Source organism: Falco peregrinus, unplaced genomic scaffold, assembly GCF_023634155.1.
Source record: "Falco peregrinus isolate bFalPer1 unplaced genomic scaffold, bFalPer1.pri scaffold_89, whole genome shotgun sequence".
NCBI classification, from domain to species: domain Eukaryota; kingdom Metazoa; phylum Chordata; class Aves; order Falconiformes; family Falconidae; genus Falco; species Falco peregrinus.
In genome coordinates, this window is record NW_026599642.1 from 422,501 (window position 1) to 427,457 (window position 4,957).

The window sequence follows — 4,957 nt, forward strand, 5'->3', positions numbered from 1 at the left end:
ACAGCTCCCGCGCCCCACCGCGGGGCGGGGATTCGGCGCTGGGCTCTTCCCTCTTCACTCGCCGTTTACTGGGGGAATCCTCGTTAGTTTCTTTTCCTCCGCTGACTAATATGCTTAAATTCAGCGGGTCGCCACGTCTGATCTGAGGTCGCAAGCCCACGACCGAAAGGACGCGCCACGCCGCCCCCCCCCACCGCCGCACACGGAGAGGCGGGCGGGCGGACGCGCGCGCCCAACGACGCTTCCTCTTCCCGCCGGCGAACGGGGCCCCCGCCGTGCCGCGAGGCGCCCACGCAAGTGGGCGGGAGGGAAGGGCCAAAGCCCCAAGCCCGGCAAGGCGGCCCGAAACGCGACAGACGCGCGAGCGCGCGGAGACGGCCCCTCGGGGAGAGGGGGGGGGGGCGAGGAACGGCCAGGGACGACGCCCGGCCGAGCATCCGGGTGGGACGGCGCCGACGGCGACCCGACGGCACGCGCGCGCCGTTTCGGGCCCCCCATGCCTAGGACGACGCCCACCCGGGGCGCGGCGGAGAAACAGGGGAGAAGGCAGGAGCGGGACGAGGGCAGGCGGGGCCCCGACGGCCCGGGACGATACCCTTCCTCTCCACGCCGGCGCCTCCGCGGCGGCGCACGCGCGGCAGCACGGCCCGGTACCGCCGCGGTACCCACCCGCAGACAGCCGCCCGCGCGCACACGCGGGGCGCCGGGGGGCAGGCCCGCGCCTAGCACCCCAAACACCGCTCGCGCGGCTTCCCCACCGCCGCGCCGGGCCCGACCGACCCGACGAGCCCTGGGGGGGGGCAGCCCCCCCCCCCCCCGCAGGCGGGAACGAGCTCCGCGAACCGGGCGAACCGGGAGAGCGGGGAGCTTCGGGGCGCTCCCCGAGTCTCCATTTAGGGGGACGAAGGCCCTCGCCCAAGGCGGACCTGCGAGGCAACCCCCCCAGCCGCGCCAGCTGCGGACCGACGCCGCCTCGCTACCCCGGCCCCCCACCTCTCCCACGCGAGAGGGAGGGGCGGGCGGAACGAGGACGGGGCGGCCGGCCAGAGCCGGCGATTGATCGTCACGCGACGCTCAGACAGGCGTAGCCCCGGGAGGAACCCGGGGCCGCAAGTGCGTTCGAAGTGTCGATGATCAATGTGTCCTGCAATTCACATTAATTCTCGCAGCTAGCTGCGTTCTTCATCGACGCACGAGCCGAGTGATCCACCGCTAAGAGTTGTCTCTTTCGGCACCGCCCCGCGCGCGCGGGACGGACACACCGGGGGGGCACGCTCCACGACGAGCGGCCGCCCCCTTTTTTTCTTTGTCCTCTGACGACGGGCCCCGACCGACGCGCGCCCCGCCTCTCGCCGGGCCCGACCGCCCCTCCGCCCGCGCGGAAAGGGGGGGGCGCGCAACGGCGATGCGGCGCGACGACGGAAGGAAGCCTCTCGCCTCGCCTGACCGTACGAGCAACACAACGCAGGAGAGGAGGGAAAGGGGAGGGCAACGGAGAAAAACTCCGAAAGGCGAGGGCTGGGGCGGGGAGCGCGCGCTCCCACCACACGCACCCCGCGCGCTTCGGAGGCGGACCAGGCGCGCGGGCTCGGCCCGGCCAACGCACGGAGGAGCAGCGGCGCGCCCCGACCGCGCCCCGACCTGCATACGCCCCCGCCTCGCGCCCGGGGACTCGGCGGGCTGCTGCTTGCCGCCGACGGCCCGCACACGCGCGGCAACGCGCCTCTCGGGCACCGCACTACGGCAGCCCGCTTTTTCCCTGCGGCTCAACCCCGCCGGCAGCTCGGCAGGCCCCACACCGCACACCTCCGGAGGCGACAAAACCGCCCGAGCCCGAGACGGCGACGCACCGGCTCGGGGCCCGCCGGACGGCGCTCGCAGCCGCGAAGCCGCGACCGCCCTCCCGGAACCGCCGACACCACCGGCTTCTCGCCCCGACCCCCGTCCCAAGCAGGCGCGCGCCACGCCGGAAGGCGACGAGCCCCGGACGGGGGTGGGGGTGTCGGGGGGCGCCGTCCTCTCTCCCCCGTCTCCACGCGGAGAACGAGGCCCGGACGCCTCCTTACCCCCAAAACCCCCCGCCGACGGGAGGCACGCCACCTCCGCCGGGCGCGGCCGAGGAGGGCGGCGTGGAAGCGGCGGGCAGGGTCCAGGCCGGGACGGTCGAGGCCGGCGGCGGGCACCTTCCGGCCGACCGATTGGACACGGGGGGCCGAGCGGTGACGGCACCGCCGCCTGGGCGGGGGGGCTTGCCGACCTTGGGCGACGGCAGAAGCCCGAGCGCTCGCCGGGGCGGAGAGAGGGCTCGCCGAGGAGCGCAGCGCGGCCACGGAGGCACGGCGACACGGCGGCCGCCGACGCAGCGCAGACGCGCCGCCCCCCCCCGAGCGGAGGAGACGGCGCTCCCACGCCGGGGACGCCCCTTAGACGCGAGACGGGCACACAGCAAGGACGGCTTGCGGCCTAACACACGCCGCGGCCTCTCCGCGCGAGACCGGACCGCGGAGGGGGGGCGGCAGCGGGACACCTCCCCGGCACGGCTGCCCGCTGGGGGAAGGCGGGGAACGAGCACGGTATGGGTCGGTCCGAGGCAGCGCCCGGCGGGTGGGGAGGGGAGGAAGGGGGTTGGGGAGAAGCCTTTCCGGGAGCGGACTCCCACGGCACGGCCTTCCACCATACACCACCGCCACCGCACCACCGCCACGCCACCAGCGGAGGCGCCACCGCCGGCTCAAAACTACAACCGCTTCCCCCCGGGGTCGCATCGAGCCGCCCGCGTCTTTAAACCGCCGCCCGGCCGCGCAGCCTTCGACCCCCGGGGCTCGCCGAGGGAGGGCTGCGCAGAAACGCGGACGCTAGGTACCTGGCCCTGGGGTGAGGGAAACGACCTGCAGGGCCCCGCGGCGGTGCCTCCCCCGCTGCCACCATCGGGGGAGCGTCCGCCCGCGGGGGCGCGCCCGACGTCCGCCGCCAACACCTCGTCCTTCCTTACCCGGGGGGCCGGGGGTTTCCCTCAGTGACCCGGCGCTGCGCCCGAGAGGAGACACGTGGCTGGGGCCGCCCGCTCGCGCGGGGACGCGGCCCGGCGAGGGGGGGAGACACGCCTCGCGCCTCGCCCACCGACGGCGCGGCTCACCCCCTCCACCCGCTCGCGGCTCCCCCCCCCCCTCCCTCCCGTAGGCACCGAGGTGCGGGGAGAGAAGGAAGAGGTGGGGGGTGGGGCGGGTATGGGGGAAAGCCGCCACCGCTGCGCTCCGCGCACCGTTATATCCCGGAACGCCCGGAGGACGGCTCTTCTCTTTCGCGGCCGGCCCCGTTGCCCAGAAGGGTCGGGGAAGACGCCTCCCCCGATCCCGAAGGAAAAGGCCGCCACTCGCTCGCCTGGCCACGCGCGGCCTCACCACCTGCCGGCCACGCCTGTCGTCCTTTCACCGCTCGCCGCTTCCTCCCGCCACCCCCGCGCGCGGGCTCAGCGGCCGGGGAAGGCTCGGGCGCGCACCCTCTGCCACGACAGCACACCTCCCCAACCCTCCGTCGCGCGCGCGCGCCAGGCCCCACGACCCGACGGACCGCGCGTCCTCTGCAGCCCGGGGGCAGCCTGCGGACGCATCCTCCCCACCCAGCTCCCCCGGACCGCACACCGGCGGCAGAGAACTGCCGCGGAGACGGCCGGGCGGAGCGCGGGGCTGGCGGAGCACGCCTCGGCTCCCGCGGAGAGGGAACGGCGGCCGCCGGCGGGAGGCGGCGGACGGCGAGGAGCGGAGGGGCAAGGCGGCGACGCGGCGGGCGGGCCCGGCCGACCGGCCAGCCGGAGCGACGCGCGCAGGCGCTGCAGAGACAAGCGGCGGAGGCGGCGCCGGCGAAGGCGAGCCGCAGCCGGAGAGCGAGAGAAGAGCGAGGGCGCGCCTTCCTCCGGGGAGGGACAACCCCCTTCCCCCCCCGCGCGCGTGCGACGGGGGGAGGGGGAGCCCTCCCCTCCCGCGCGCCGGGGCGGCTCGCGCGAGGAAGCCCTCCAACTTCACGGGCGAACTCGGGGCTACGGGCGCGGAAGCGCGCGGCCGGACAGCCGGGCCCTTGCGCCGACAGCCGGCCCGCGGTGGCGAGGCGCGTGTCCGACCACACCCCGGGCCGCGCACCTTTCTCCACGCGCGGGGGTCGGACCGGCGGCGGACCGACGCCGGCCGCGGCGGCGAGGGGGGCGCGCGCCTCCCAGCACCGCCGCGACCCTGCCGCCACGGCGGCGGCCAGAGAGGAACGGGAATCCCGCGCGCCCCGCCGCCAACGCCCGGGGCGGGAAAGGACGGCGGGGGGGGGTGTCCCCACGCGGGGACAGCCCCCCCTTCCCGGGCACCGCGAACGCGGCTCGGGCGCGGCTCGGCGGGCGCGGGGAAAAGGGAGAGCGAGCGCGTGGGCACGATCGGCGCGGCGCGGCCGGACGCCCGGCGCGCGCGCTCGCGCGCGACACAGCCCCCCGGTAATGATCCTTCCGCAGGTTCACCTACGGAAACCTTGTTACGACTTTTACTTCCTCTAGATAGTCAAGTTCGACCGTCTTCTCGACGCTCCGGCAGGGCCGGGGCCGACCCCGCCGGGGCCGATCCGAGGACCTCACTAAACCATCCAATCGGTAGTAGCGACGGGCGGTGTGTACAAAGGGCAGGGACTTAATCAACGCGAGCTTATGACCCGCACTTACTGGGAATTCCTCGTTCACGGGGAAGAATTGCAATCCCCGATCCCCATCACGAATGGGGTTCAACGGGTTACCCGCGCCTGCCGGCGGAGGGTAGGCACAAGCTGAGCCAGTCAGTGTAGCGCGCGTGCGGCCCCGGACATCTAAGGGCATCACAGACCTGTTATTGCTCAATCTCGGGTGGCTGAACGCCACTTGTCCCTCTAAGAAGTTGGACGCCGACCGCTCGGGGGTCGCGTAACTAGTTAGCATGCCAGAGTCTCG

General features: G+C 74.9%; 2 non-coding genes across 2 annotated transcripts in view; both read right to left on the reverse strand.

Moving 5' to 3' along the window:
* LOC129783642 (28S ribosomal RNA) overlaps positions 1-151 on the reverse strand; it is a 4,285-nt gene extending 4,134 nt beyond the window's left edge. The window contains exon 1 of the ribosomal RNA XR_008745403.1: positions 1-151. This exon is cut by the window's left edge and continues 4,134 nt beyond it. This is a non-coding gene — a ribosomal RNA (28S ribosomal RNA).
* A 917-nt stretch (positions 152-1,068) lies between these two features.
* Positions 1,069-1,221, reverse strand: LOC129783640 (5.8S ribosomal RNA). The gene has a single exon (XR_008745401.1). It is a non-coding gene; the product is annotated as a 5.8S ribosomal RNA (ribosomal RNA).
* Positions 1,222-4,957: the final 3,736 nt, after the last annotated feature.